Below are 21,166 nucleotides of genomic sequence, written 5' to 3' on the forward strand. Positions count from 1 at the left end.
CAGATCTGTTCTTCACAAAACGACGGGAGAGAGAGAGAGCGCTCAGGGGAAACTGCCCACTTTTAAACCATCCAATCTCATGAGAACCCCCTCACATATCATGAGAACAGCATGGGGGAAACCACCCCCAGGATCAATCACCTCTCACCAGTTCCTTCCCTGGAGATCTGTCCCTCCCGATTTGAGATGAGATTTGGGTGGGGACACAGAGCCAAACCATATCAGTACTGATGGTACTACTGTCATTGATTCTTGGTTCCAGTTACATCAATAAGGAACCTGGGGCTCCACCTACAGGTGTTTAACTGTGAGAGAATGAGATCTCTGGTTTTATTTATTTATTTATTTATTTTGAGATGGAGTCTCGCTCTGTCGCCGAGGCTGGAGTGCCGTTGGGGCAATCTCTGCTCACCACAAGCTCCGCCTCCTGGGTTCACGCCATTCTCCTGCCTCAGCCTCCTGAGTAGCTGGGACTACAGGTGCCTGCCACCACACCCGGCTAATTTTTTTTTTTTTTGAATGTTTAGTGGAGACGGGGTTTCATGATGTTAGCCAGGATGGTCTTGATCTCCTGACCTCGTGATCCGCCCGCCTCGGCCTCTCAGAGTGCTGGGATTATAGGTGTGAGCCACTGTGTCCGGCCTCCAGATCTCTGGTTTTAAGGGGTTCTTAGCCTAGATCCCAGGCTTGACTCTACCTCTCAACCACTGTTCAACTTTGAGCAGATTACATGGTCTCTCTAAATCTCAGCTTCCTCATTGTAAAGGAGCTTCAGTTTTTCCATGGTACAACAGGGATAATAACAAATTTGATGTTCCCACTTACACATCTGATAGGCATCTCAAACTCAACAGAATGAAATGGAACTTTTGATTTTTTTCCTCCTGAATTGGTGTCTTCTGCAGTGTTCTTAAGACTAATTAATGGATCTGACAGATGGCATGACAGAAAACCAGGAGTCCTCCATTCCTTTTTTTTTCCTTAATCATTAGAAACTCCTATTTATTATGCCTGAGTTACAATTTTGTTATGTACATCAATTTCTCCTCAATTTCACAGCCATTACCCTGGTTCACCTCCAAAAAGGACTATGAAAATCGCCTCTCAACTGGTCTACCTGGTGCTTCTCTATCTTTAACAATAAGAATGAGGATAAAAATAAGAATGTTTTTACAGTGCTTTGTCTGCCAGCCACTGTTCTAAGTGTATTACATATATTAATTTATTTAATCCATGCACCATTCATAGGCAAATCCCCTACTTAAAATTAATCCATGGCTTCCCATTGTTTTAAGAATAAAATTCAAGCTCTCTATCTTGCTCTGCAAGATTCTGAATGATCTCACTTCTCCCTCCAATCTCCCCTCCCCAGTCTTCACCTTCACTCTTCAGAGGCTGACTACGCTGCCTTCCTTTTTATTTCTCAAATGTGTTCTCAAGTCTTTGCAGTTCCTGTTTTTTCTATTTTGTCTCCCAACGCTTTGCATGGCTAGGCTATTCCCATGCTTCAAGTCCTAGCTCATAAAATACCTCCTTGGAGAGGCCTTCCCAATCTTGTTTATCCTGTTCATGGGCCAAGAATTCTTGATCACATCATCCAGGTTATGATGTGATGTGAGCAATGTCTATCCCAGTTTGTATTGATCTTGTTAGTTTATTTGTGTATTTTTTTTAATTACCCCGTTAGGCTGAAAGCTCTATGAGGACAGAGACTTCATCTGTTTTATTCCCTGTTCTTTTCAGCACCAAGGAGAATGCCTGGGTCCCAAGGGACTCAGTGGCTGTGGCTAGAATGAATCAGTGAAAGAATGAATCACATACAACAGAGGGCCTTTTACTTCATAAGGGTGTTGGAAGATTAAAATGCATGAGATAGCCTATTGGTTGTACTTTATGAATCAGTCCCCAGCTCAGATGTTTGAAAGCAATAATTATTTTCTTTTCTGTTATTTATCATTTCCTATAGCAGTTTTAAGTAGAAAGTTTCTTTTTCTTAGACAAGCAGACATGATAACCACAGTCTTCCTCTTTCAGACTCCTCCCAGATGTGTGCCAAGCTCAGGAATACCTTGTAATGCCAAAATTACATGAGGCAGGACGGTCCAAGTTACTGCCAAGAACCAAGAGCCATGTCTACACAGCTCCGGGTGTAGCTCTTTTTTTCTTTTCTTTTTCTTTTTTTGAGACAGGGTCTCACTCTGTCACCTAGGCTGGAGTGCAGTGGCACAGTCGTGGCTCACTGCAGCCTCGATCTCCTGGGCTCAAGTGATCCTCCCATCTCAGCCTCCTGAACAGCTGGGACTACAAGTGTGTGCCATCATGTCTGGCTAATTTTTAAATGTTTTGTAGAGACGAGATCTCCTTATGTTGCCCAGGCCGGTCTTGAACTCCTGAGCTCAAACAATCCTTTTGCCTTGGGCTCCCAAAGTGCTGAGATTTGAGTGTAACTCATTAAAGAATTCAGGACCCACTCAGGTAGGGGACCTTCAGAGACTCCCGGCGTCTGCTCTGTCTGGATGGACATGCAGCTGCTCCTCTTGGATCCTGCCCCTTCCTCTGTGGCATTGCCAGGAGAGGCCCACTGGTCTTACTTTTCCCACTCCTCTGCTAAGCTAGGGAACACTTAGGGGAGGGGAGACCAAAGGAGGAGTTCTGCTGCACCCCCTACTTCTGGCAAAGACCCCATTCCTGCTCTGGAATCCCCTAGGGTCTTGTGGCTTAGATTCCTGGGAGATGATTGTCAGGGAGATTTTCAGGCCGCCTCCATTTATCCTCCCTTTGGTCAACGATTACAGAAAGGAAAGGAAAAACACAAGAGGAAAACCATATAATGTTATATCATAAAAAATATCTAGCCAACACTCACAGAACACCAGTTACAGTGACCACTTAATAGATATTAATTCCTACTTTTGTCACATTCCTCCCTCCCTTAAAGGTGTCACAAATGATCTGTGGAGTGAAACTCCATTGGGTCATTAAGGCTGACCATGGTGAAACAACCACTTCTCTCATCAACTTACCTGTTTCCACAGGACTCACACTGTGGTGTAGCATGTAAAGTTCTTTCTCCTGTTAGAAAGCGTCCAAACAGGCATCCAGGTGACTTAACCGAACTCCACTTTTGCATGGAGTTTGGATAAGTCCTCCTTTTTCTCTGCTTCTCAGAATGGTGCTATTGGGTTTGAGACATTCATATGCACAAAGTGGGGGTGACCTGCTTCAGAAATCCCCGGGCCTGGGTTTATCCACATTACCAAGCTTCATTTCCCATCCTGTGTTCTCTGGTTTCCAGATGCCTTTGTTCAGGGCTGTGCATGAAGCAGATCCTCTCCAAGGACTGTTGAGAAAAGCCAAGGCCAAGGGCAATGTCCCCGTGGAGTGCCTGGAGAAAGAATTCAGGGACAATCTCCATTCTCTGTAACTCTCTTCACTGTGCTCCTGCTTTACTATATATTTAGTATCTCACTGTGGGTTTTTTTTTTTTTTTAAATAGACTTTGTTTTAGAGCAGTTTTAGGTTCACAGTGAAATAGAGCAGAAGGTATAGAGATTTGCCATATATCCCCTGCCTCCACACATGCACAGCTGATGCCATTATCAACAGTCCCACCAACATGGTCCATTTGTTACATTTGATGAACCTACATCAGTACATTATCATCACCCACAGTCCTTAGTTTACGTTAGGGTTTACTGTTGGTGTTGTACATTCTATAGACTTGGACAAGTGTGTAGTGGTGTGTTGTACATTCTATAGACGTGGACAAGTGTGTAGTGGTGTGTTGTACATTCTATAGACGTGGACAAGTGTGTACTGGTTTGTATCCAGCACTGTAGTATCATACAGAGTGCTCTCACTGCCCTAAACTTCCTCTGTGCTCCACCTATTCATTCCCTTCTTCTCCCCACTGATCTTTTTCGTCTTACCTTTTCCAGAATGTCATAGAGTTGGAATCATGTGATATGTAGCTTTTGCACATCAGCTTCTTTTATTTAATACTATGCATTACAGAGTCTTCCATGTCTTTTGTGGCTTCATAGCTCATTTCTTTTTAGAGCTGAATAATATTCTATTGTCTAGATATACCACAGTTTACGTATTCACCTACTGAAGGTCATCTGGTTACCTTCAAATTTTGGCAATTGTGAACAAAGCTCCTGTAAACACCTATGTGCAGGTTTTTTGTGTGTGAACATAGTTTTGAACTCTTTTGGGTAAATACCAAGGAGTGCATTGCTGGATCAAATGGCAGACTCACTCAGTTTTGTTTTTAACTTCCCATTATGGAGAATTTTGAACATATGCAAGAGTAGTCAGAATAATCAAATGAACACCTCTAGACCCATCAGTGACAACCAACAATCATCAATCCATGGCCAATCCTATCCCATCTACACACCCATTCATCCCCCCAACCAAATTATTTTGATGCAAATCCCAGACATTGTTTCGTTTATTTGGTAAATATCCCAGTATACATTTTTAAATGATAAGGACCTTTTACCGTGCCATTACCACAAAACCATGATCATTATCTGAAGTAAATACATAAAATATTCACCTTTAATCTCATCAATTAGGCAGTGTTCAAATTCCAGTTATCTCATGCTTATCATACATACTTTTATAGCTTTATGTTTGAATCTATTCCAGTAAGATCCACACATTGTTATTGTTTGATGTATCTTAAAAGTATTTCTAGGTTTCCTCTTTTGTCTTTTTTTCTGGATTTTTTTTTTTTCTTTTAGAAATGGAACTGTCTCTTTGAGTTTCCCACAGCCTGCACTTTGCTGATTGTTTCTCTGTAGTGTGGGTTTTTTGTTTTGTTTTCCTTTTTGAGACGGAGTCTCGCTCTGTCGTCCAGGTTGGAGTGCAGTGATGCAATCTCGGCTGACTGCAACCTCTGCCTCCTGGGTTCAAGTGATTCTCCAGTCTCCTGAGTAGCTGGGGTTACAGGTGCCCACCACCACGCCCGGCTAATTTTTGTATTTTTAGTAGAGACAGTGTTTCGCCATATTGGCCATGCTGCTCTCGAACTCCTGACCTCAGATGATTTGCCCACCTCCGCCTCCCAAAGTCCTGGAATTACAGGTGTGAGCCACTGTGCCCAGCCATTTTTACATGTTCTTCCAGTTTCTGCATTTCCTGTGAATCACAGTCTTGTTAAAATTCAAGTTCTATTATTTTGGCAAGAGGATGTCAGAAAGTGTCCTGTTCTCAAACCTGGGTAGGGTCTTGTAGAATAGCTCTGTCCAATAGAACTTCATGTAATGATAGAAACAGTCTATATTTGTGTTGTAGAGTTATGGTAGTCACAAGCTCTGTGTTGCTATTAAGCACTTGAAAAGTGGCTAGTGCAACCAAGGAATTACATTTTAAATTGTATTTAGTTAAATCTAAAGAGCTACATGTGGCTGGTGGCTACCATATTGAATAGCACAGCTCTAGAGTTTGTGAAGTCGTTGTTAGTGAGCAAAGTGTGGCCTGTGGGGCTGTTGTTAGGGGCTAGTGATGAACCGTCTTTAAAAAACAAGCAAGCCAGCAACTGCCCCCTCCACATGATGCAGTCAACACAGTTGCATCCTTTAATATCTGAAAGGGCCAAAGCTGAGCTCCAGCACCCATCTTTTCCTTTTGGACTGAGATGAGAACTCAGTCCTGTGTGCATCTCTTATATGCTGGGACCTGGGTACTGGCTGCTGCCTCTTCATCTATGGATGTCCTCAATGGCCCTAGCCCCCAAGCATCCTCAAGAAAACATACAATTTTCATGCATAATTCTCGTAGCTATCTTCCGTAGAAGACCCTTTTGAGTATATTTGGTTGTAGTTTTTCAAATGAGTATCAGTTGTCTTGAGAAGGATCTTTACTACGGAGTAAGTAAAGAAAGGCAGGATATTATCTGACTAAAGACGCCTCCCAAGAAAAAACAGTAGTACAATGGGATTTGGCTGCTCCTGGGCTGACACCGGCCTTCCTTTCGGGTGACTTTGATCCTGTGAAACACATTGAGGTAGTCATTAGTACCCAATTCTTCTTTTCTTCAAGACACACAAAAGGTTGTTTCCTGTCCCCCTCTGTGGTGGAGCAGAGCCATCTGACCTGATCTGGCCAATAAGCTGCGACAAGTGTTTCAAGCTAGAACAGTTCATCTTCTTTTTTTCTCCAGAAATGAAACTTCCTCAGCTAGGGTTCTTGAGTGAAGGTAGTAAAAAGAAGAATGTGTTCCAAGTGAAGGTCATGTAACACAAGAAATAAACCTTTGCTGTTTTCAGCTACTGTCATTTTAGGAGTGCCTGTTCCCTCGGCTGAACATAACGTGTTCTAGTGAGTGCACCTCTTTTAAGCCTAGCAAGAGGATGACTCAATGTAGTGTGAAGGAATGGCATAAAGGGATTACGGTCCATTTAGAAAAAAAAAAGGAGGAACTTATTAAAGTTGGTAACTAGGTTTCCTGAAGATTGGGTCTCTGCAGTTGGATCTGCTCTTCTCTCTATAGGACTTCACTGGACCTCCAGAATCTTCTTCATGGATATTCATTGCATAAGATAAAGATTCAGCGCGTTAGCGCTGAGGTTCTAATTCTGCATTAGAACTGAGAGTTAATGTAAAGTGGTGTTGAAATGAGTGTTATATGTACAAGCATTTATTTTTTGATTGTTGGTTAATGTTTGCTCCCTAAACTAGACTCTAAAATCCATCATAGCAAAGACTGAATCAGTTTTTCACTGTGTCCCTAAATAACTATGAACGAATGAGTGAATATATGTAGATATGTATCACTGAGCATTCCTTGAGTGTTTCAGTGGGTGTGGAGCAGCTGTCTCTGTCAAAAGGCACAGGATGTGGTGGGGTGTGGGGTGAGAAGGTTTGTGGTGTGGTCCACGATCCACAGCCAGCAGATTTCCTGACTCAGAGCTCAGAAGAGAGAAACCTGCACACTTGAAATGTAACAGGAGAAATGCTTATTAAGTACACTACTGTGAACTCATATGCAATAGCATATTTCAGAGACATGAAAAATAATAAATGTGCATTATACAGATGCTCCTTGATTTATGATGGAACTGCATCCTGATAATCCCATCACAGATTGAAGATACCATTAAGTAGAAAATACATGTAATACACCTAACCTACCAAGCATCATAGCTTAGCGTACCCTCCCTTAAACATGCTCAGAGCACTTACCTTACCCTACAATTGGGCAAATTATCTGGCAACACGGCACACTGTAGGGTGTGGGTTGCTTATCCTCGTGATCACAGGGCTGGCTGGGAGCTGCAGCTCGCTGTCACTTCCCAGCATCCCAAGAGTACTATACTATTTATCGACATCCTGGGGAAATACCAAACTCAAAATTTGAAGTAAGATTTCTACTGAATGCATTTTTCTTTTGTACCACTGTAAAGTAGACAAATCATAAGTCAAACCGTCATAGATTGGGGACCATCTAACAATCAGTGCAGCTGCCTGTCTTGTTTCAGCTTTGGTCTATGTAGAATATATGTCTTCATTTATAAAGATGCCAATGCTAATTTGCCAGTTGTCCCAGTGCACAGCATGAGAGGTGATTACTTTAATTTTTTTCTTTTTTTTGAGATGGAGTCTTGCTCTGTTGCCCAGGCTGAAGTGCAGTGGTGCCATCTCGGCTCACTGTAACCTCTGCCTCCCAGGTTCAAGCGATTCTCGTGCCTCAGCCTCCCAAGTAGCTGGGACTATAGGCATGCACCACTATGCCCAGTTAATTTTTGTATTTTTAGCAGAGACAAAGTTTCGCTATGTTGGCCAGGCTGAGCTGATTACTTTTAAAACATTGTAAATGGCTTCTAAAGCAAGTATTGATAGTTATTCATCATGCAGTACTCATACACATTTATACATGTATATATAAATAATTGCTTTACAGTCCAACATTGCTATTAGTTTTTATTCTATTTCAAAGTCTGGTTTTGCGACTCATTTGCAGCATCAGTTATCTTAGGGGTCATGGGTGGGCTGGCTGGCCCTTTAACATCATCTATGGCTTTTTTCAAGCCATACTGGGTGCAAAATTGACAGGTAAGTAATTGAGAAATATGGATGATCCTGCAAATAATTTTAATTTTAAATTTCTCAGATGGTGGAATTTGGATAAGTGTTTGTGTAATTCTTACTATTATCTTTAGAGATAGAAAAGATATGTGCGGATTGATTTCTTCCTTCGTGGGAAAACAGTTAAGGAGACAAGGCTAACAGAGGTAGAATGCTTTTCTATCATTTGTATAATTCAATATCATACACCATATAATGGATAAAGAACTGTAGATGCCATAGAAATATACAGAAAATAGAGATGATTCAGCTGAATTAATCAGAGAAGTCTCACGTGGACCGCGCAGCTTAAGTTGGATATGGTACCCCGAAGATAAAGGGGAGGGAAACCAGACAGGTAAGATTGTGCATGTGAAATGTGGGAAGGAATACATACAGCATATGTCCCATTAAGATTGAGGCTGTGTGGCTGCGAGTCCTCAGAAATATGATGGGGGGGGAGATGGGTGCAAATACCAAGAGCCTAGAAAATGACTGTTGTATAGCTTTGAAATTACTCCACACGCTTCCATAGTTTGCTATGTGATTGACATGTGTTTTACTGTGATAAGATCTTGCCCTGCCCCTTGGGAATGTGATGGTTCCACTTTATCAGACTCCGTATGTGAGTTACTGATCTCAACCACTGGACTCCATCATACATATAAACCTAGGAGTTTGACAGAGACTTTGGGAGCTTAGATTGTGGCAGGGTGCACTCTGTCAGTTGCCTCTTTAAAATCTGAGAGCTCAGGCTACGGTGGGGCCACACCCTGTTGGCTTTGGAGCTGATCTGTGGAGCCTCACCAGCCTACACTAGCACCTCTCTCTAGCGCTGAGCATTCTTGCATCTCATTATAGATCTTCACTGTGTTGATTGAGCCTTCTCTTCCAAGAACCTCTTGTATAAAGCTACATCTCAAACTTTAATTAGACTTACACTCTACCAAGTCTTGCATCTATCATTATTGAGCAACCAGACTTTAATAATTGGACTCTTAAAATTGGAACTAAATGGTTACTGTACCACATGAATAGTACACAATAACGTACACTGCACACTATATATACAGTACAGTATGCAACGTATACCGTGTACAAAATAATGGTACACAATAAAGTCTATTGAGTATATTTTCAATGAGATTTGTCCTTGTTACTCCCCTCTTAAAGTTTATGAATGAAAGTAAAACTTTGTCTTTGTATGACAAACCATGTGATTCGTGAAATTATTCTCTGATCATCCATTTATTTTAACTGTGCAAAAAAAAATCACCCCTAAGAGACTTGTCAGAGGCAATGGAGAGCTTTGAGAGAAAATGTATCCATTGAGAAGCTTTGAGCTACAAGTAATAGAAAATTTGACTCAACTGGCTTTAAGAAAAATAAAACATATCATTACTTCACCCAGAAGTCTGAATGTGGGGCCTGGGGCTGGCTTTTTTTCCTTCATCATTCTCTGCTGGTTGGCTTGTTCTGAGCCTGGCTCTCCTCCCTGTCACAGGATGGCTGCTGCGATTCCAGAAATCACATCCAAACACAACAAAGTCCAGATGACAAGACAGGGCACTCCACCCTAGGTGGCATTAAAAAAAGAAAAAAAGCTTTAATCAAAGAAGCAAACTTTTCACCAACTCGCCCAGCAGACTTTTCTTCCTATCCATCACCAGAGTTATACCACATGTGTATGCCTAAAGCAATTGCTGGCAGAGGAATGGGATCCTATGGGAGTACAGCTGGAACCACCTCCCTTGAAACCCAATGTCAGACAGAAGAAAGTAGGTCCCTGAATACATTTGTATTCTCTTAGGAGAAAGGAAGGGGAATTGACTATTGGCAAGATAGCTCAGGTTTTATATGGCTCACTGCTCGTGTACTTTAGGGTCCTCTTTAAGAAAAGGCATACAAACCTATAAATACAAAATAGGAATGAAAAAAGAGTATTTTCATAGAAGAGTATTTTCATAGATTGAGAAAGGAAACCACAACAAATTACAAAACAAAAAAATGGTAAAATGTGCTGCAAAATCTAAAAATGTAAAATGACTTTTTAAGTAATTGTCTGGGTTATTCCTATGACTTTTTTCCTGCTTTTTGTTTGAGGCAGGAGCTGTATAGTCTTTAAAAGTCTCTTCACATGACAATGATTTTGCATATTATCTTTTATAATCATGATAGAGATATGATTCAGTTTTTCCTCAACATGGTAAATCAAATAATTTTTAAAATTGATGGTTTAAAAACGTTCCTTTCAGCCTGATGCCTTGCTGTGGGTAATGTGAGATAAAGATTTAGGGTTGTTGCTAAAGTCGAACAAGCTTCCATCCAGCTTCTTTCATACATGAGTTGTAAGAGCTCTCAGATTTCGAGCTGTCTTATGTGTTGACTAATCTCAAATACTCTTTTCATTCATTACACTCATCAAATATTTTATCATCAATGTCCTCATTGTAATGTGTATTATGAGGTTTGGGTTAAACTTGTTGACATTGGTATTTTGTGCCAAATCAGCAAGAAATTAAAATTGTTTCCAATGTGTCCACATGATTCAAATTATCAAATAATTGAAGAGCTTATTTATCACTTGTATTCAAAATCTGTCCTTTCTTCCTAATGTATTAGTGTTTTTTAAAAATTTATTTATTATTATGTAGAGTTGATTTGAATGTAGGAATACATGTGAGTTTTCAGGGTTTTTTTTAGGAGATACAATTTAATTTTATTTATTTTTAACTTTTATTTATTTTTGACCCATACTTGTCCATATGTATAGGGTATAGAGTGATGTTTCAATACAGACACTGCATAGTGATCAGAGCAGGCTAATTAGCATATCCATCACCTCAAACATTTATAATTTCTTTGCATTACTGCTTTTTATTCCCCAAAATGTTCTGAGTATAATCAAAACAGTTTCCAAACCTCACTATTTGCTTTCAACCAATGCGGGCACCTTTAAGTAAACCACACAAACATGTTCCACTGAACCCGAACTGAATGTATCACCAACTCCACTTCCCCTTATCAGCATATCATAAAAGACCCGCAGACACCCCACCGCCACTCAACACGAGGGAAACGGGTGAAAAATGACAGGGGTCACAACCACGGTGGTTAAAATATCTTACACAAATATGTAACCTTGTCAGTGAAATGCTTGCCTCTTCCTGGGCCTTGGAAAAGAGCCAAGGCAAGTGAGTGCACTTGGAGCTCCAACCTCAGGAGCTTCATCCTGATCTCCCTCTGGCAAGGGTGTCTGGAATCAGGGATGGCAGGAACCAAGCCGCGTCTGCGATCCGGGAGGACCTGGACAGGGGGGAGGCAGCGGGTTGGGACGGATGTGGGAGGTAGGAGGCCCAGGAGGCAAGCATCTCAACACCTGGTGAGTGAGTGGATGTGGCAGATGAGAGAGTGACTCAATCAAGCACAAGTCTCAGTGTTCCAGGCTGGATCGGCAGGAAGATGGGGCATTACCGATGGGGGCAAAGAGGCTGGAAGGGTGGGATTTTTATATTCCATTACAAGGCAGAGCACGGCTTAATGAAGTGTGTCAGGAGGGGATGAGAACTGAAGCTGGCTGAGCCCTCCAAGGATTTCAGAAGGTGATTTGGTGCTACGATAAGTGCCTTATTCAGGGCTATTCCTTAGTGCATGGGAAAGCTAAAAAGAAACCCAGTTTTTCTGACACACTGTTCTTGTCTTTACCCCAGGCTGCCTCCCAAATACAACCTTTACCCCACACTAAGCATTCCAAACTGGAGGAAGGTCTCAATTCTTGCTTAAGGAGAGCCTTCCTGGGCGGTTGCTCCAGCAAGTCTTGGTGGGTGGTTCCTGTTATTGATGATTTTATCAGTTGTAGGAAATCTGTGCTGGGTGCTAAGAACATCCATAAAACAGGGGAGGTATGGGGGGGAAACCTATTGTATTAAGTCCTTTTCTTTCACTTCAGTTCTCCCCCACCCTAAGGCCTCCCACAGACATCTGGGATCCAGTGCCAAAATACGCATTCTGGAGCCTTCAAGCAACACTAGGTCTTCTGCCAGCAAGAACACTGAATCAAAGCTTTCTGTACCCCACCCCATCTAAAAACCCTTTATCAAACTTTCACCACACTAAAATGGAAGCATTTCAGTCTCTGAAGCTGTTCAATGTGACTGTGACTGCTGCATCTTGAAGGGGATATTCATTCATTCAACAAATGCATTTTAATTTCTGCCATGTGATCAACACCACGCTAGACACAAGAGACACAGCAGTGAGCGTGTGTAGTCACGGTCCCTGCCATCTGGGAGACTTCTCAGATAAATCACAAACAAATGTAAAATTGCAACAATGACACGAAGGAGAGGGACATACTTGGCTGATATGTATTCTGCCGTCCTTCCCTTTCCTCCCCTCTGTACACACCATGCCTTTCTGCCCCTCAAGAGGTGAAGTCTTTCCCTTCCCTTGAATCAGGGTTGGCCTTGGGAATTGCTTTGAACAGTATACTGGAGGGACACTGAGACTTCTGAGCCAAAGCCTTAAGAGAATGGGTAGATCTACTTCTACCCAAGGAAACCATTGGCCATATAAAAAGCCCAACTATCCAGAGACGACTGTGGTGTGAAGAAACCAAGCTGGTCTGAGCGAGAGGCTACATGGAGACAGCAATGCCCAGCCATGTCTCTGCTCTTTAGCCACCCGAGCTGAGACATCAGGCACGTGATTGGAGAAGCCATCTTGGACATTCCTGCCCTAGTAAACACACAGGGAGCAGGAAGACCACCCAGTTGAAGCAAGTCTGGACTGAAAAATTGTGAGAAAGAATAAATTGTTGTTTAAGTGATGGAGTTTGGGGGAGGGGTGTTATACAGCTGTAGAGTTGCTGCCATGGGCTCCCAGAGCACCCACTCCCCTGTGTCCTGGACCCTTCACGTCATGTCTCCAGTACCCCTGGGACTGCTCCCCATACCTGTGTGTTAGTACTAAGTGGTTAATTCCTGGTCCAGAAGGAATCCTCCATGATCTTGTCCCAGCATCCATTCTAATGGGGCCTAGGTTCTGATTGGTCGATATCTGCACAGTACCAGTCAAGATTTTGAGTAGCAACCTTGGTTACAGGGTGCTCTCTGGTCTTATACTGATGGTGTTTGACCTCTTTAAAGAGTCCAGTAAAGGAGTCCGTGAGGAAGCGGCACTGAGCTGAGATCTTAAGGGTGTAAAGGTGGGAATTTGGTGGTGAGGGAGAGGAAAGCATGACTTCAGAGGGGTCATGTAGGAGGGCTCTATGGTAGGACAGAAGATGGTGGAAAGAGGAACTGTCTGGACCTTGTAATGCAGGGCACGGTGGATTAGATTAGACAGCACCCTTCTGTAGGCTGGCCAAAGACCTAGGAGAGTCTGACCAAGACTGATGCATGCTGGAAGGTGACTGGCCAGCCCAATCAGGTCCTGTCTTTCAAAGAGTTCAAATCAAGATGCACCAAGAGAGCCAGTTGGCCAAGAGCAGAAGTACAGCTGAGCCACCGTAATGGAGGCTGGGGCTGGGGCACAGGACACCTTTCCTCAGTTGAGGACTGACCTCCATTGTTGCTGAGAAGCAGAGGTCGCAACCCATAGGCTGGTTGGTTGGGGTGGCCAATGTGATCCTTTTTTTGGGCCATCCACATAGGGTTGCCGGAACAATATTTTATTATTAAATTAGTTGCCAGCATTGAAATATCAAAGGTTTTCAAATATGAATATCTCAAATGTGGGAAATTTTAGAATATTTCTGCCACATCCCTAATTGCAGCAATAGCTAGAGGTGAGTAGGAACTACTCACTTTAGATAGAGCATGTGTAGTGCACACCAGTGTATTACATGTCCACTGCTCCCTGGGGTGGCTCCAACACTTAAGATGAGTGTGAGTCATCATGCATCATCCCACACAGGCCCTGCTGCACACATCCACACTGCCTACCCAGCCTCTGCAGTCATTGGACAGTGTGATCTCTTTTGTTGGGACACTGAGGCTGCTGTTGTAAACCAAAGACCTTAATGTCCTCCTGGTTGTCTGTGAGGCGGGGTTGCTAGATTTAGCAAACACAAAATACTGAAACAGAACAACCACCTCCAAGAACAAAATAAAATGGAATGTCCAGGTAAACTTACATTTCAGACAAACAACAAATGATTTTTCAGTGTAAGTATGTCTTCAATACTGACATTTTCTCTGGCCTCTTCGTGAAGCAAAGCAGCATTGGTGCTGAGATGGTATCCTGGCTTTGTATTCCTGGTACACAGAACCAGGTACATTCCCTACCCATGGCTGCCCATTCTACACCTCCATTGGCTGAGGTCACCTTGAGAGAGGTTCTGCTTCTTGCACCTGATGCTCCACAAAGCCCAGGTGTGGATGAGTAGCCCGTCAGAATAGATTGGCCCAGAGGAATGATGACAGACAAGGTTGGAAGGTCATTTGGGGACAGACTGCAGAGGGTCCTGATGCCAGGATCAAGATTGAAGGCGATCCCATGGCAGTGGCATGTCAAGAAGATGCAACTGACATTGTTTTGAGAAACAGGAAGATAGCATTCCTGGGGGCAGGGAGCTCCAAAGAAGGTTGTGGGGATACTGAGGTTGGAAGTAGTGAGGGTCTCCATTGGAAGGTGGAGGCTGGAATGGAGAGGAGTTGACATAGGCAACCAGTGTTGTAGGAAGAATCAAGAGGCTTTGGTGACAACTTGAATGAGTTGGTGACACTTCTATGGTTATCGAATTGGGGCAGCACCACTGCCCTGAGCTATATTTCCCAGGAAGTTGGGAGGGGAGCTGCCCTGAAGAGAAAAGGAACAATGCCTTTTTCAATGTGTTGACCTGGAGGTGCAGTCAAATAGAAAAATCCAGTAAGAGGTTGAAAATTCTGGAAAGTTACAAAAGGAGTTAGGATTTACTGTGTGCTTACTACGTATTTCTTGTTCTAAGAACTTTATATATATTAATTTGTGAAATCATTACTAAAACTTTCTGAGAGATATACTATTTTTATTCCCACTGCATAGATTAGGAAACTGAGTAACAGTGTGGTAACTGGCCTGAAGTCACACAGCTACAGCTGGTAATGTTCCACACTAGCTGTCCCGTAATGACTGTGCCTCACTTCCTCACAATTTAAACCCAAGGATTCGCTCCTCCACTTTCCTTTTAGCTGATCAAATCAATCTACAGCTAAGAAGAAAAAGTTTTGTCAGTATCATATTAGTTAAAATTTTATAATGAAACATGGACAATAAGGTCCAACATCCAAAATCAAATTAGATTTATACATAAAAAAGAATCAAAATGGGTATGTGGCCACGTGGGACATTTATTTTGTGGGTTCTAATTAGGATGCTTTGATCTTACATCACCATCTCTGTGTTTGGTAAGGCCATAGGTGGAGATCAGTAGTGAGATGAACCAACAATAATAATATTATGCCTTTGAATAACTTTTTAAATATGATATTAAAATTATTAGCCACAATATATTAATTAATGAATTCTAGCCTTAATTTAATGCTATATATCTAATTGTAATTAAATTCTACTTTGATATATCATATTCAGTTATAAAATTCCAATCCGTGGCAATTTTCCTATATGGGTGGCTGAAAGTAAACAGCTTGCAAGTAATACAGTTTATCTTTAAGAAATGTTTATTTTTTTCTGTGTAAAATGCTAATGCATTTTCATAAATCAATTTATTTTTCATACATTCTTGCTGGGTTGAAAATTGTTATTTTGTCTTTTTGGAGAGAATTGTTGGATCTAAGTTCTTAGATTAATAGCTGCCATTGCTCCCTTGTTTTGGAAACATTTTGAAAGAGACCATTGCATTCCTGAAGTCGGAATATGGTTAATTCAGCTTTCATATGCACAAGTTCTATTGGAAGAGAGAAACTTGAGGGAGGGGAAATTGCATCCCTGGAGATGTAAAGGGCTCATCACCAGTAGAGGAGATTTAGGGCACAGGTGCACAAAACAACTGTTGCCTCTTCCCGCTGAGTCAGCAACTGCGCTTCCAACTTCACAAGCAGCAGGGAGAAATCTGGGGAAGAAAAACATCTTCACTCTGGTGCATGTTTTGGCCTGTTCCTGGCTCTGCTACAGGTCATTTGGGGCGTGATAGCAGCCTGGCTCTTTTTAACACCCTGTTTTTTTCCTGGTAATAGAGCAATAAAGAAACTTGGAAAAAGTGATAGCCTGGAGAGTGAAATTCAGGAACACCATTGAGCCATGGGGAGTTCCCAGACCTCCCCAATAATTCACTGCTGACGATCCTAGTCTGACTCTGAGGAAACTCATTTGTGTGATTATGGATGGCAGGGCTGGGGTGCTTTGGGGTGGACTGAAGACAAAGTCTCTCAGTGCTCTGTGAGATGCCAGTGGGCTCAGGGTGCTGGGTTGTTGAACCATTGAAGGGTAATTGACACGTGCATTTCACAGGCAAATTGGCAAAGATTTTGTGAGCTTGTGCAAATCAGATAAATAGGCTTGAAGTAGATGAATTATGATCAATTCCTATAACTGAGCCTAGCCTGAAAGCTGCAAGAATAAGAATCTCATGGAGAAATCCCAACAGGTTACTAAACAGAGTAGTATATGTGTGTCTATGTGTATGTGTGTTTAAGAACCCTCCTCCCAAATTGCTATGTAACTTTCAATACTTGTATCCAAATTCCTCTTTCTGTTCTGATGGCATTCCTTCCCAGCTGTTCCCCTGCAGCACACCATCCCTTTCTTCTCATTTCTAAACTTCAATAGTGAATTCAACTGAATTCTTTTTCTCTTCTTGGACACATGATTTTTTTAAGCTAGGAAAGAAGGGAGAAAACTTCTTGGAGATTTATTTGAACACTTGATTAAAACAAATCTTTTAATTGAAAATATTAATGGTTCATATTTTTAAGGGATACAAAATTGACTTATTTCACACAAGTTCTATTGGCCACTTGGAATAAAGTCAAAACACCTTTTGGATAAGTCATCTAAACGTCTTTTTTCTTGTACATAGGTTTAAGCAAAACCAGACTGCTATGTCCCTGTTTCCTTGACATCGCTATGTGATGTTACTTGTCTGAAGGCCAGACACAAAATGAGGGGGGTGTGTGTGTGTGTGTGTGTGTGTGTGTGTGTGGACATATGGAACTAGTTTTCCTCTCAATGACAAACACATGAGTGGTTCCTATGCTTCCTCCTTGGTTATGCAGCTTCAAGCACACAATGAGGCTACCCCAAAGCTGTGCTATTTGGGGTAGAGTGGAAATTCTCCCACAGACTCCTTCAATTTTTTTTCTGGTGGTAGCTTAAGAAATAAGATGAGAACAGGAAATAAGTATCTTCAGAAATAAAAGGTCTAAGTCAAACTTTTAATTTGGGGAAATCTTCTGCAAACTTGATCACTTGACTTAAACTTAGTGGTTCACACTCTAGGGTGTCTGCTGACTGTGTATTGCACTCTTAACAGCCAGATTAGTATTTCATTTGCTTTTATTTTTTTCTCTCTGGAGTAAGAGGAGGGTAGGAGGCAGCATAAAACTATTTCCAAGTTATTTAAATGAAAGCTATTAAGCAATGAATGATTTATTGTATTCACATTCTACATTTTTTTTTTAAATCTAGGCCATTTATGTTTATTGTGTTTAGGATACTCTGAGAAAATAGTAGGAGTAAAACATTTCACTTTTCCTTGTCTAACAGTTTTACATGCAAATTTGGTTAAATGATAGAGGATGCATGTAAAGGAAACAAATTAAAAAGTGGTAGTGAAAAGAAAAAAATTGCATATATTCTTAGTAAAAGCTGTTAAACTAGCTTTATAAATATAAACTGTAATCACTAACAGATAAATAGCAAATATATTTTAAATGTAATAGCACATGCAGAACCATAATAATTACTGTCCAGTTATGCTAAGATGTATATATTATGTTATATTCCTTAATGGGGTGGTGTGAAGGACCTTTTGCAGCCCTTCCTAGTAAATGTGGCATGCTTGGGTAAATGATCATTTTAAGCGTCTGTTTTAAGTGGTAGATGCCTCAGCAGCCTTTTGGTGTTTAGTTGTTTTGGGGGCAGTGAATATGTTCACTTTGTGTTTTATACAAAGGCAGGAAGGAAGAGCTGCTGGGGAGGATAGGTGGGCACATCCCCTTATACTCTGGGGCTTTTGAAAACTACCTTGTCTTCCTGGCAGATTATGATAGGCAGAGCCTGTTACCTCCTTTATGGAACACCCACTTCCTTTTTTATCCCCAATCCATGCCAGTTCCTATGACCGAAGAGAATGTGTCTTATCAGGTGTTTGGGGACAGGAAAAATGTTTGAGAAAATGATTAGTATTTCTGAGAGAATTTTTATTTCCAAAAATAGGGGTGTATTCTATCACTAAATATCATTCTGCCAGTCAAGAAAGATAATGTTATGCATCTATAATCAGTGATGATTTCTAAAAAATTTATATTTGATACTCAACATGCTATGCAAGATCTTTGCAGAATTCATTTTGCACTGCAAGACTGCTTGAAGTCTCACCCAGAGGGCTACCTCAAGCAAGAAAGCTTTCAAGTTCTTCTTGTGAACCGTGGTAGGAAGAAGAGGATATAAGCATGATTTCTGTTTTTAAGTCACTGAAATAGTTTATTTCTGCTTATTTTAATTTAAACGATTCATCTAAAAGATTGTTTAAGGTGGTACCAAACCCCAGTGATCATGAGAGAACTTACTACTTCTGCCAGCCAAAAGATCTGAAATGGTGCCAAGATGCCCTGGATTCAACCAACTTCAATGATGATCTATCAGCTTTGGAGATTTGGACTCTGAGATTAGAGGCAGCTGTGAACAGAAAGAAAAATCCACCCCTACCTCCACCCCTCCTTCTTCATTCTAACATTCCCACAGAAATGAATATGCTTTTAGTTGAGCCGACTCAGACACAGAGGAGTCAAGGCTGGAGGATTTATTTGAAAAGGAAACCCAAGAAAAATCCTGACACATCTTGAAAAAGCCTCTATAAATCTAAACATAACTGCAGTCTGAAGTCCTGCCCATGAGATACAGGTCGAAGGGAGATGGTCCGGGCCTGAAGTGCCTCAATCCACTGATAATTGTTTGTGAATTTGGGTCTGGCTCTCCGACACATATGGCAATCTGGATCCCGTAAAGGAGACAGTCCATCTGTGGGGCACAAACAGCTCCTTCTTAGGGGTGGTGGTTCTCGGACAAAATGTAGTATCTCCAGAGTGTAGTACCCAATACGGTGTGGGAAGGTACTTTTAAATACTTCCATTTTGGCTTTTCCACTGTCCATTTCTGCTCCATTTATAATGCTTATAAAGATGGATAACTTTAGATTCTGAGGAAAGGGTATTTTTTCTTCATTTTTCTCCTTCCACTGGGAGATAAAGTAGTTTATGGGAGACATGTTGAAGAAGGCTGTCAAGACCTGTCCCCCATACTCTCTGTGTCCTATAAACAAGCAGAGTGCTGCATGGAAAACGTCTTCTATCTTCTATGTAGCTGGAATAAAAGAAAGGGAAGGAAAACACCCCAGCTGCCAATTCCATTGCAGTCATGAAACTTGCGAAGTCTCTGCTCTTAGGAAACGGTGTGGGTTCTTTTTGGAGTGGTTATGTTCAGGAGACCCAGAGCTGAGAGGGAGAGGACTTCAGGAGGTTTATGCAGTGTATCCTTCACTTGTGCAGGAGGTTAATCTATCAAAACAAACTGGACTACACGTAGGCATGCATGAAAATGAGTATTCCTGAACATACTGAAGTCGGGCTAGTATAATTAGTGGTGGCTAAGTGCCCTTGGGCCAAGAGGGAGTGATAAGGGAATGGGGACCCCTAGGGCTGATAATCCTGGGGAGAAAGTGCTGTTTGGCATGGGATGAAGCAAGAGCTGGGCCATAGCCTGAGTGAGTGGGGCCTCTTATTCTCTCTCTCTCTCTCTCTCTCTCTCAGGGACCTCATGGCAAAAGTCTGCACTCCAGAAAGAAGGTAGGAGAGCTGGACTTTGTGACATGGTGTCAGGCTAGGACACAGGAAGGGGGACTCCTGGGACCTGTAGAGGATGAGCCTGTTGGCTGGCGATTAAGCAGGTTTACCTATTAAGCAAGGTCTTCCCTAAGGAAGATCCCATAAGGTACTTCCACGAGTGCTCAGGCTTTTTGGAAAACAAACTCCAACAGATAGTGAGCATCTTAGTCGCTCAACTGAGTGATCAGGTTGTGAAAAGGGATTTAATGTTTTCAGAAGTAAATGGGCCAGTGTTCCATGCATCTACTTTCTCACCCCAAACCTCTCTTCTCACTGCTAGTGAGACGCTAACCTCTTAGGCTAAAGAGGCCTGATTTTATCATCTTTCATCTTGCCTCTGTTGCTCCCTATTGCTAAGAGAACACAGTTATATTTCTCAGGTCTTCTCTTTACTTGCCCCACAGCTGATGATTCTATGGTGGATGATACGGAGAAGGAAAGCAAAATAATCTAACATATACTAAGAAGGGATCAATTGTCCATGCCAAACACTTTGCCTATGTTTTTGTACTTGCGCCTTTTGGAAATTATGACACATGAATATTATTATTCCTGTTTTACAGATGAGAAAACCAAGGCACAGAAAAGTCAAATCACGTGGCTAAGCACAGCTCACTAATGAGGGGAAGACCCATGTATTGAACGTAGAATCATCTTCCTCCAGAATACCTGCTGGGTTTTTTTAATGCCATCTCCCTGCGTTTCACTCCTGGGCACTTTTTCAAATTCACTGTGGAGAGATGAGTACACATTTAGCTAGCATGCAGGAGCAGGATAGGTATGCAGATGTGCAGGTGGTTTACAGGAGCAGGATAGGCGTGCGGATATGCAGGTGGCATGTGGGAGCAGGAGACAAGGCTGGAAGCATAGTGAATACTCATCTCCCGGCCTTTTCTGACTCTACCTCCTGCCCCCTCCTCCCAGCCTCCAACAATCTCCTGCCTCTGAAAGAAGTCACAACAAGGGATTTTTCTCTTGAGATCAAACCAGTGATCCATCCAGCTCTGTTTCCTGCCTCTTCAGTTTGGCTGAGTCATGACACTTGA

The sequence above is a fragment of the Macaca fascicularis genome, chromosome 15 (assembly GCF_037993035.2).
Source record: "Macaca fascicularis isolate 582-1 chromosome 15, T2T-MFA8v1.1".
NCBI lineage: Eukaryota > Metazoa > Chordata > Mammalia > Primates > Cercopithecidae > Macaca > Macaca fascicularis.